Here is a 13351-nt window from a genome sequence, read left to right on the forward strand (position 1 = left end):
TTTCATAAGACATCTGCAACATACTGAAAAAAAAAGTAAAAGAGATTATATTTGAAGATATCTATGCATGCTTACAATTTCGATTTTATTAGACTTGAAGTAGGTTGATGAAACTGTCCTTTATCTTACATGATGACTATTCTCAACAGAAACATTTACTGCAATCTTCCATTTTATCCTATTGTCCTAATTTTTTTTTCAAAATTATCCTTTTACTCAAAATTTGCTTATTTAAATTTAACCATGTATGTATGTGTGCATGTTCAATTCAACTAACATTTCAAATACTTACTATGTGCCAAGGATGGTCCTGAGTGCTGGGGACAATCCCTGCCTTCAAGGTGGTTAATATTGAAGGAGGAAGAAAATATAAAAAGGAAGCTGCATCTGGATTGGAAAGGTAGGCTGGGCACCAAGGATTTATTAGAGATGGGAGTCACATCCAAGCACAGCTACTATTTAGGAAAATAAAGGAGGGGGCAGAGGTAAACAGTGAGAGACAGACAGACAGACACAGAGACAGACAGAGAGAGGCAGATACATAGAGACAGACACAGAAAGAGACAGAAAGACAGAGACAGAAAAAGACAAGGACAGAGACAGAGAAAAAGAGATAGAGGTAGACACAGACAGACAGAGAAAGACACACAGAGAATCAGACAGACAGACAGAGACAGAGACAGACACACACACACAGAAAGAGAGACAGAAAGATGGAGAGATACAGACTGAAAGGAAGACAGAGAGAGACAGAGACAGATAAGGTAAGGTAAGGTAGTGTAAGGTAGATTTTTTATATGCAACTGATTGCGTATATTATTTCTTTTGGTCCCATACTGATTCATTTTGCATTAATTTCTTATTTTGTATAGATTCATTTGATGCACATTGTCCAATTTCTCTTTTCTTAAATCATAATTAGATTTTTCATGCCTCTTCATGTGACATAATTTACCCCATTCTAACTCTTTTTTTTTCCTTTTGTATCTAGTTTACTCCTTTTCTTTATCCTTTGTTTATATTTTGTTATATCCTTTGTTATATCCTTAAATTCACTTTATACCTATAAAGTTTATATATATATACACATATATGTATGTATATATATATATATATATATATATATATATTTGTTACTTCAAGTTATACTATTACTGGTATAATTTTAAGAATTATAAGTGTTATCTTCCAACAGGATGTAAACATTGCAACTTCAAGGAATCTGCTGTGTTTTCATTTACATTTTTAATTTCCTTTTTAGACATTTTTTGAATATCGATATTGAGGATCAAATGCTTTGTGTACTTCTAGTCTGCTCCTTTTGAAAGCTTGAAATCCTTCTTTTTCCTTGAATGAGCATTTTTTTTCCTATGAAGACTTATGCTTAATTTTACCAGGAGATGATCTTTGATTGTATCTTGAGTTCCATTGTTTTTTTGGATCTTCTAATATTGGATGTAATATTGGATCTTCTCCAATCCTTAAATAATGCAGCTGCAAAGCAAATGCTGATTGGGATTTCCCAATGTATACATTGCTTCCATCTGGCATCCCATAGTATGTTTTACCTTGATTTCATAGTTGTGAAATTTGACTGAAATGTTTCTTGGTGTCTTTTTCTGGGATCTTTTTTCCTGGAGAGACCTGTGAATACTTTCATTATGTTTGTTTTATTTTTGTGTGTGTTTTGTGTTTGTTGTGTTTTGTTTGTTTCAAGATACAAAGAACTGCTTGATTTTCAAATAATTGAATAGGTCGATATTATAAAATAAATATGATTAAAACATCTTACCTTTTGTTAATTTATTTTTCCACAATAACTCTATGATTCAAATAATTTAAACATTATCCATCAAGTCATGGGGAAACAGATTAAGAGAAGTATAGTGTAGTGTTCTTTCTTTTATAGATAGTTAGAAATGAAGAAAGCTAGGGTTCCCATAAGCTCCTTGGGCTCAGATCCCTAGATTTTTGACTATGTAACACTGGTTTATTAGGTGATGTTTAGAAGACTGGACTTTGAGCCAAAAGACCACTGTCATTAAAATTTGATAAAAATCATTAAAAACTCTTCCAGAGAATGTAGAAGGGCAGGAATCATAGTCTGCTTCCACTTTGAAAATTAGGAGGAATGTGGTAGTAGATAATAATCCCTAAGGAAGCAAAAGAATAGGTTACTGGAAAGGTGGTGAAATCCCTGAATGTTAACCTCCCTAGGACACTTAACCATTGTGCCAGTATATGCATATGTCTAAGTTTTACTTTATACTAAAGAACATTTTAATGGATTCAACTAATGATGAAGATTTGTGTATATACATAAGGGTTGTGGGATGGGAGTAGGGAAGTGTTTGTGTTTGTGTGTGTACATAAAAAAGAAATGATTCATAGACACAGACATGTATAGGTATAAAGAAGAATTCAGCTGCAGAACCTTTAGAAAAGTTCATAAATTCTAAGAGTAAATGAGGAATTATTCCCAAGGAATAGAAGTTCTTGGAGACATCAGATGATAGCGTTGAGTAGTATATTAGTAACTCAAAACAGGAAACCTGGAAGGGAAGGAATTCATTCAAGTCTTCTAATCATGTTGAATCATTTTGAAAAATATCTACTCCTTTCTGCTGCATTCATGTGGGATTAAATTAAGTGAGAGAAAAATGTACTAAAGTTATATAATTTTAAAAACTCATAGAAGAGAGAATGACAACAATGAGAAAACAAATCAAAATTTTGGGGATACAGTCAAAAGTAGTTCTTAGGAGAAATTGTGTGCTTCTAGATGCTTACTTGAATAAAATAGAGAAATAGAAGATCAATGAATTGGACATGCAAATGAAAAAGCTAAAAAAAATCAACACTCCAATTAAATAACAATATGAAATTCTCATTAAATGAAAGGGGAGATAAATACAATTGAAAATACAAAAACTATTGAATCAATAAGGAAAACTATGTGTTGGTTTTATAAAGAAGCCAGCCAAATAGATAAACCTTTAGTTAGGAAAAAAAAGAAAAGGAAATTGTTAGTATGAAAACTGAAAAGGTGAACTTTCCACTATTAAAGATTAAATTAGAACAATAATTAGGAGATATTAGCTTAACTGTATGCCAATAAATCTGACAATTTAAATAAAATAGATGAATGCTCAGAAAATGTAGATTATCCAGATTAACAGAGGTGGAAATAAAATAATTAAATAGCATCATTAAAAAAAAAAAGAAATTGAACAACCTATTAATAAACTGAATAAAAAAAAATCTTCATGGCCATATGGATTTACAAGTGAATTCTCCCAAATTTTGAAAGAATACTTAACTTCAATCTTATGCAAAATATTTGGAAAAATAGGGAAAGAAGTCCAACCAAATTCCCTTTTTTGACACAAATGTGGTTCTGATACCTAAACCAGGTAGAGTAAATACAGAGAAACAAAATCATAGATGAATTTCCCTAATGAATATTGATGCAAAAATCTTAAATAAAATATTAGGAAAGAGATTACAGAAAGTTATCACCAGGATAATATACCGTAAACAATTAGGATTTATAGCAACAATGATGCTGGCTCTATATTAGGGAATTGTTATTATAATTGACTATATCAATTTTACAAGGTAAGAGAAATAATATTATCCTCTCAATCTATGCAGAAAAAACATTTGATAAAATCCAACACCAACTGGCATAAAAACACTAGGAAGCATAAGAAAAAATGGAGTTTGAAATAATAAGTAGCATCTATGTAAAATTATTAGCAAGTATCAGATGTAATGGGGATAAACTAGAAAAATTCCCCATAAGATCAGGGATGACACAAGGTTTCCTATAATCAATATTATTATTCAATATTGTATTAGAAGTGTTAGCTTTAGCAAGAAGAGAATAAAAAAGGAATTAAGGGAATTAGAATTGGTATTGAGGAAGTCAAATTATCATTCTTTGCAGATGATAGGATGAAATACTTAAAGAATCCCAGAGAATTAACTAAAAAAACAAACAAACAAACAAAAACTACTAGAAACAATTAACAACTTTACCAAAGTTACATGATAAAAAATAAATCCACTTAAATCATAAACATGTGTATATGTTACCAATAAAGTCCAGCAGAAAGAGAAACAAAATTCCGTTTAAAATAACTATAGATAATGTAAAATATTTGGGAGTCTGCCTGCTAAAAAAAAAAGTCAGAAATTATATGAAGACTACCATGAAACCTTTTGCACACAAATAAATTCAGATCCTAACAACTGGAATAATCATATGCTCACAGGAAGGCTGAGCTAATATAATATAAATGACAATTTCACCTAAATTAATTTACTTATTCAGTGCCATAACAATAAAACCCCCAAGAAATTATTTTACAGAGCTAGAAAAAAAATACCATATTTCATCTGAAAGAGCAAAAGGGCAAGAATTTCAAGGGAATTAGTTTAAAAATGCAAATTTGGCATCTAGGTTGTCTAGTGATTAGATCACTAGTTCTGAAGTCAAGAGGACCTGAGTTCAAATCTGTCCATATACACTTAACACCTCCTCCTATGTGACCCTGGACAAATCACTTAACCCTAATTGCCTCAGGAAAAAAAAATGCAAATGAAAGTTGCCTAGCTGTACTAGACCTAAAACTATATTATAAAATAGGGGTCATTAAAACCCTTTGGTACTAGCTAAGAAATAGAGTAGTTGATCATTGGAATATGCTAGGTTCACAAAACAAAATAGTCCATGACTATAGTAATCTAGTACATGATAAACCCAAAGACCCCAGTTTCTGGAATAGGGACTAATTATTGGATAAATATAACTGGGAAATTTGTAAATTGCTATGCAGAAACTAGACATATTCAACATATGATGGATTGCTTGTTGCCTTTGGGGAGTGGGTGGTAGAAAGGGAGGGAGAAAAATTTGCAACATAAGGTATTGCAAAGGTGAATGCTGAAAACTGTTTTGCATACATTTTGACAATAAAAACCTATTATTTAAAAATAAAAACATATAATAAAAAAGCTGGAAAAGAGAGATTCAAACCCATAAATTATGATTGATAATGCAGAGTTCCCTGTGATTGTAGTCTTTGCCTCAATGCACTATGAGGTTACTGGTATACCTCTTAAAGATTGGAAGAGTGTGTAATACAAAAAGCTTTTTTTTTTAAATAGGTACATGCTATAACAAGATTCTAAGACACCAAGGGCTAGTTGCTTTTCAGTAATTGAATAGGAGCAATGCTTACTATCAATTTTATAATAAAAAAAATGGTTAAAACATCCTGTCTTTTCTATCTCATTTTTTCACCAAGGAGACTATGATTCAAAGACTTTAAACATCATTCAAACAATGGGGAAACAGACTAAGAGAAGAGTAGTGACCTTTCTATTGTAAATAGCTAGGAATTAAGAATGACAGGGTTTCCACATGTCCCTATGGCTCAAATCCCCAGACTTTTCCAGTATGTAACACTGTCTCATTTACTGATGCTCAAAAGATACTCAGAAGACTGGACATTGAGCCAAAGGATAACTCTCATTAAAATGTTGTATGAATCATGGGAAAATTCTCCCTAGATAACATAGAAGGTCAGGAATTACTTCTACTTAAATAATGTGGTGATTTGGTCTTGAATAATCATTTCTAAAAGGAATCAGATTCCTTTTTTCAAAGTTAGATGGGATACAGTAATATATGTTAATTCTTAAAAGTGCAATAAAATAGTAGTGGAAATGTCAGGAGATCCCTGAATTCAAACCTCCTTTTGACATTTAGTCTAGTTATTTAGATAGTTTGAGGCACATTCTCATAAGATGTCCAATGGAAATATCCATAATATCTTCAATAGAGAGCTGGGGTGAGGATAACATGAGATAATATATATATATATATATAAACATTTCCCCAATATTTAAGCACCTTATTTTTGCTCGTTATAATTTTCTCATGTAATTTTCATTATATGAATTAAAGGAAGCATCCGAACAATAATAATATCCATAATTGTGAACTCATCTAAGAAAGGTAAGTGTGAAATATTTTGTTTGCTTACCTCCAAATTCTCTGATTAAGAAGAAGCTTGTAGAAATATTTATCTAGAAGGTTCCTGAAAGTTTTAAAATATACAATAATATTCAGGGCTCACATATTCATGGAAAAATGCACAAAGAATGAACTTCCTTTACTCCCACAAATATTCTCTGACCTATCTATATATCTAGACAAAAAACAAAATAAAAAAAAAAAAGCAAAATAGAACCATGCACTCCAAGGCTATCTAAATAACATCAGAATACATTTTTTTTATTGTTTTTTTTTTCCTGAATACTTTGTTTTTGCTCCATAAGAATTATTTCCTAGTATAATACCTTTACTACCTCTCTTGTAACAAAGAAAACAGTTAAAGAGAAGAATACATTAAATAATCCATATTTAATAACTTTTTTGGAAACATTTTAAAAGTTTTACATTTATTTTTAAATAATGTTTTATTATTCTTCATTACATGTAAAAATATTTAAGATTTTTAAAATTTTTAATTCAAACACAAGCAATGTAATATTGAACTATTCATCTTCAATTGATGACTTTTTCAATTCTCCACAACCATACTTCTTCTGACCTATAATGCTAAAAGGAAGAAAATATGTTTCAGCATATTTTCAAGACGTAAATTTGCTATTGAGACTAATGTGAACTCAACATGTGTCTTAGTTTTCCTTTCAATCACAGTAAACTCTTACTGTGACTGCTGTTATCCTGTTTGTATTTCTTCTCTCTTATATCATTTAAACTTGTTTTTCATTCTTTTAATTCATCACATTCATTTGCCTTCTTTTGCAGCATTTCCTTACATTCCTATGAAAACACATATTCAGTCCTGGTTGGATTATGATCTAGGTTCTTTTATCAATGTATTTTCCCTCTTTCACAAAATAAAAAATAGTATTAGTATTTTCTCTGAGCAATCTTTCTGTCACTGATCCCCATAATGCTACATTAGTTAGATTTACTGAATCAAAGATTGTGAATAATTAATTTCTTGTATAATTAAATAATTACAAAAATATTCTCAGAGTATTTGGATGACAACAACTCCAGGAATATTATGATTGTGAGTTTATATTTTTCTAGTAAATTCAAAATTGATTATGTCTAATCTTTTATTATAATATTTATTCTGTGATTTGTGAAAAAGGAAACAAAGAATTTTGATTTTCATTAGTAGCATGTTTTTATAATTGTTAATGATAATTCACATTTATTATTGAATATATAAAATCTGATCATATTTTTTAATTTTTATTCATATAAAATAAGAGATCTTTTATTATCTTGTTAAAATATGAATGTTTTTCAGGTATATATGAAAATTATTGTTTTGTTAATTGTCATTGTGTCAACATTTTTGCCAGATTTTTTATTTCATGCAACTAAAATGATCTCTTTTGTTTTTGTTCTGTTTTATCCCTTATTTATCCTTTATAGAAATTGCTTCTTACTGGGCTCAAACTGTGGTAGCATGGAATGCAGGAAAACCTGGGATACAATCCTTTTTCTGATATTTTATATTTGCAGAAACCTTGTCAATTAAGCTATTTTTACACCCTTGTAATAAGGAGGTCTTAATTGCCCACACCTCAATATGTTTTGTTCCTTAATAAACACTGAAAATATTAGCTAACGCTTATATTTTCTAATTCTAGATCTGGAATGGATTTCCTTATTTTATTCACCATTAAAATTAGTCTGTTTTTTATGTTAATTACATACCCACATCAGTTTTAATTATAAAACAAAATCTGAAAAAAAGGTTAAGCTTCATTTAGAACCATAAAATATTACATAGTGAAAGGAACACTGTTTTTGTGGATTCTAAATTTAAATCCTATTGTTAGGAAGACAGTTCTTTGCAAGAGTACACAAACATGAATTAACCAAGTGTCTGATATTAAAACATGCTTGCCTCCACTTTGCATAGAAATAATATGAGATGAATGAGGTAGGCATTTTGTGAAATGACTAATCTTCTCATTTGTTTTATGTAGTTCTATTTTGTGGTGAGAGATCCTCTAATGTGATTGTGTGTGTGTGTGTGTGTGTGTGTATGTGTGTGTAAGGGTGTATGGGGCAAGCATATAAGGGAAAATAAGCAATATCAATAAAAAGAAAATAGAAACAGTAGAACCATAGACAAAACAGGCATTCTTGCTATTATTCTGGGGAAGAAGAAGAAATGTCTTGGAATTTAAAAGATACTGAAGGAGGAATTCTTAGTAGTTTCACGTTGTATTTAAGGGAGGTCACTATTAAAATGCCCTAAATCTTTCTGCTAAGACTTGGACTTTCTTTGTTTACTTGTTTTGTTGTTCTTTTATTGTTGTTTTTGTCTTTCTCGTGAGATGATTTTAATCAGTTACATTGCTAGAATGAAGTAGTTTTTTTGCAGGATAGAGATTAATGAGAATTCAGAAAAAAAAATGCAATTGTAACATATGTTCCTTTAATTTTAATGGATTAATCTATATTTCTCCACAAGTGAAAAGAGAGAGAATTTGGAACCAGATAATCAACAATAAATACTGTACAAATATTTCCCTTAAGGAGCTATGGCTTATCAATCAATGCCATTCGGCCTAAGGAATGAAGGTAGGAAACAAATAGTACAATATATGCTTGAACCAATTTGAAAGTTAATGACTAGTTGACTAGCTATGTAGTATAATACTGGGGCTTCTTCCTGAGTTTAAATGTGTGTCTGAACTTATAGAAGTCACTTAACAGTGTTGATCATCATTTCCTCATCTGTGAAAATAATGGGGGCAGGGACTGTCAAATTACTCAAAAGCATTTGCCAAGAAAGCCTCCTAATGGGTCCTGCAGAGTTAGGCATGACTGTAACTAGTGAACAGCAACATTTAAAGTTTGGAAAATTTATTAACTAACTAAGAAATGACAAATCTATATACTGAAAATACAAAATGAAATTATTCTTGTGACTTTAACAAATAAACTAATTGAAATTGGTTTAGCACTAGAGAGATTACAGCCTACAATTCCCTATATATGCTTTGTTTCATATTAAACAACTAAAGAATTCTTAAAGTTCTACCTACTTAACTATTAAAATTAAAGGACAAGTTGATATTTCTACAGATAATAATTTTTGTTCTCAAATCTATTTGAAAAAAAAAAACATGGCAATTAAGCAAAAATAATTAATGCAATTTCTGTATGAAATGATTTCTATACAATGGAATTGTCCCAAATATATTTTTGGACCTGTAGACAATAAGTTGACACTATAATACTTAAAAAAAAAAAAACAAAACATTTTTCACCTATAGAAATGTTAATTTGTATAAGTCATCAATGATTTTATCAATAGAATTGTAACTTTGGTAGGAAAGAATTCCATTTAAAATGATAATGAATAATTAATGGTGATGATAATGATGTTTTGAATTAAAGTGTGCCAACTTTTAAAATTTTTTAAATATTTTGAATTCCCCATTTCAATTCAATTTCATAACAAAAGACAGATATAAGTAGAAATATTTTCCCTTTTATAGATAGAAAAGAAATTACATGAGGATTATAATAACAATGCATTTTACTTATGTAATTTATGATAGAGTTAGCACTCTTAAAAAAATCCAATCATATCTACAGATATGAAACAGATGTTGAAAGTGATATTGGCATTTGACATAGTCTCAGGTCAGAGAATCCTAGACATGTATCTGAAAGGATCTGAGAAGTTAACTACTCTGATCATTTTATAGTATAGATGAGAAAGCTGACGCACAATAAAATTAAATTACTTGTTCAAAATAGCAAATAATAAACACCAAAGAGAGACTTGAATACTTGTTTTTTGATTGCCAATTGCAGATCTTTTATATAGTATTCCAACCTACCATGAATGAAAAATGAATGAAAAAATAAATGATGGCTATAGAGATAACATCTGTAAGTTCAGAACAGACCTTTATTTAAAAAGAGTTTATATATTTTCTATTCTTTTTTATTATTGCACTTTAAGAAATATGAATTCCCTGCATTTGCCCATTCTTTATAGTACTACTACTTCATGATTTGACTTATTTACTATGTGAAATAGACTTAGCAGTGTCATGTCTTAGCTCAAGTTAAAACTCAATAAATAGCTCAGTACAGTAACATATATGTATATGTCTGTTTTTGCAGGTGTCTTTCTCTGTATACAGACATATACAAATACAGGTGTTTTAGAAAGGTATACATATTTCATACATAAATTTGTTCATTTGTTTCTCTGTATAAAATAATGTTTAATTCTCAGTTTAATAGATATTACATCAGGAAGAAATAGACCAAGGGTATACACTAAAATTTAAATGAGAAAGACGTCTGTTACCATAGATAATTGAATCTCTAAATAAAGTATTTTACACATTAGTAAATAAAAGAAATATTTGGGAGTAGGAAGCATCCCAGAATTCATTTCATAAAAGTGACCCATACCTTAAAATACATATTCATTAAGCACCTATTATTCACAAGGTATCTGGAGATATACAAGGCAAGACCCTTGTTACCAAAAATTTTCAATATTTTAAATTTTAATGTTATTGAGGATATTTGACTTTTCCAAATACATGCAAAGATAGTTTTCAACATTCATCTTTGCAAAATCTGTGTTCCAGATATTTCTCTGTATTCTAACTGCTTCCCCTATCCCAAGACAGCAAACAATCTCATACAGGTAAAATATATACAATTTTCTAAACAAATTTCCATTTTTGCACATGACCAAAAATACATCAAAAGGGAGAAAAATGAAAAAGGAAAAATAAACCAAGCAAAGAACAGCAACAATATCAAAAAGGTGAAAATCTATGCTTTGCTCCATATTCACTCTTCATTGTTCTCTCTCTGAATGTAGATGGCACTTTCATCACAAGTCTATTGGAATAGTCTTGAATCACCTCATTGCTGAAAAAAAGCCAAGTCCAGCACAGATGATCATCATAATCTTGTTGTTGCTATGTACGATGTACTCTTGGTTCTGCTCACTTCACTTATCAATAGTTCATGTAGATATAGAAAAATAGAACCATTATGGGATACATATATGAAAAGATATCAGAAGGCATATATATGCTAATCAGAAATTCATGGTAAAATTCTCACGCTATAGTAATTGAAGGATGGGATAAATGTCTACTAGCTAAGGTGATGAGGGAATGCTACACAGAGGTAAAAGTAAAGCTGGGACAGAACTTGAGAGAATGGGAAAATTCTGACAATGAAAGATGGTTAGGAAAAAAAAATTCGTAAAGGAAAATATGTCGAATATAGCTCAAAAGTACTTACATAACAAAGCACTTCAGCCAGTACTAGTTGGGAAACTAATAATGTATTCAATCTTTTCTATTTCATAGCTTATATAATATCTATGGCCTGTGGTATCTGGAGAGAACTGCCATTGAAAATAAAAATGTTAACTGTGGAATGGTGGGATTGATAGCACATATGAAATTTAAGGTGATTTTTAAATTTTTACTAGTTGATATTTTCCACATCCATATTTTCAATCAAGTATCCAAGAAAGACAATGAAATAATCTTAGCATACACTCTGACAATATAGGACTTGGAGGATATAGAATGTTAACACTTAGAAGTGACCTTGACAAATAGAACATTAAATGCTAGCTAGACTCAAATTGTAAAAGTTAAGAGTGATATAGAAACTCAGTAGAATAAACCCTCAGTACCTCCTCCTTTCTATATTTCTAAGTTATACACTTAAGACAATGAAAAGAATGTTATTTTGCGCATTCTGAATTCAATATTTCCACAGCCAGAAGAAAATAACAATGGAAAGAAGCAATGTTACATTTGTAGTGGAATTCATTCTTCTGGGATTTTCTGACCTTCCAAACCTTCGAAGTTTTCTATTTGGAACTTTCTTAGTCTTCTATTTGTGTATACTTATAGGAAATGGTCTGCTCATTATTATAACTAAGACGAATCCTACTCTTCAAACCCCCATGTACTTTTTCCTTGGACACTTTTCCTTCTTGGAAATCTGTTACACATCAGTCACTCTCCCTAGATTGCTAAGAGATATTTGGACTCAGAAGGGAAACATCCCGTTCCTATCCTGCGCTGTACAAATTGGCTCCCTTTATGTTCTAGGAATTGCAGAATCCTTACTCTTGGCTGTGATGGCTTATGACAGATATGTAGCCATCTGTAAACCTCTTTACTATTCTCTGATTATGAATCACAAAGTGTGTGTCCAACTGGTGATCACCTCCTGGATCACGGGGACACCAGCACAGATAGGACTCACATGCCAGATTTTCTCTCTGAACTTTTGTGGTCCTAACAAACTTAATCATATTTTTTGTGATGCCTCACCATTGCTGGAAGTTGCCTGTGGAGACACATATCAAAAAAACTCTCTGTTCACATTACTGCTCTCTTTTTTGTCATGATTCCCTTTCTGTTGATACTCATATCTTATCTCAAAATCATAGTCAACATCCTGAAGCTACCATCAACTTCTGGGAAATCCAAAGCTTTTTCTACCTGTTCTTCTCACCTTATAGTTGTATTTTTATTCTTTGGTTCTGCTAGTATCGTGTATTTGCGTCCCAAATCCATTCAGTCAGCTAAATCCGACAAACTCTTTGCTGTTTTCTACACTATAGTGACTCCAGTGTTAAACCCCCTGATATACAGCCTGAGGAATAAGGATGTAATTGTTGCACTGAAAAAACTCTTTCCAAAATCATGTTATTCTTAAACCAAATGGTCAAATCTAATTTTTTGTATATATTACTTTTGCTCTCCATTTCTCACATTGGTACTAAGAAATAGATTACTGTACTTTTATAAGACATCTGCAACATACTTGGAAATGAAATAAAGGAGATTATATTTAAAGATACCCAAAACACGTCTATAATGTGTAGGTTTTGTTTGTTTGTTTGTTTTGTTTTGTTTTTGTTGAAGCAATTGGGGTTAAGCTACTTGCACAGGATCACACATCTAGGAAGTGTTAATGTCTGAAGCCAAATTTGAACTCAGGTCCTCCTGGATGTCTAGTTTATTTTATTAGTCCTTGAATGGTTGACGAAACTATATTTTAGCTCGTATTGTTATTACTTTCACCAGAAACATTGACTGTAACCTCAACACATTTCGTTCTATTGTCTTAAAAATACTCAAAATTATTCCTTTTTACTCACAATTTACTTGTTTAAATATTGACCCCTTTAATTGTATGTGACTGCATGTTTAATTCCAGTAACATTTTAAATGCTTACTATGTGCCAAGAATGGTGCTGACTGCTGG

At 30.7% G+C, this 13351-nt stretch overlaps 1 pseudogene; it reads left to right on the plus strand.

The window, feature by feature from the left end:
- Positions 1-8644: 8644 nt before the first annotated feature.
- Positions 8645-12799, plus strand: LOC127541569 (olfactory receptor 10AG1-like; annotated as a pseudogene).
- Positions 12800-13351: the final 552 nt, after the last annotated feature.

Source organism: Antechinus flavipes, chromosome 6 (assembly GCF_016432865.1).
Source record: "Antechinus flavipes isolate AdamAnt ecotype Samford, QLD, Australia chromosome 6, AdamAnt_v2, whole genome shotgun sequence".
Lineage (NCBI taxonomy): Eukaryota > Metazoa > Chordata > Mammalia > Dasyuromorphia > Dasyuridae > Antechinus > Antechinus flavipes.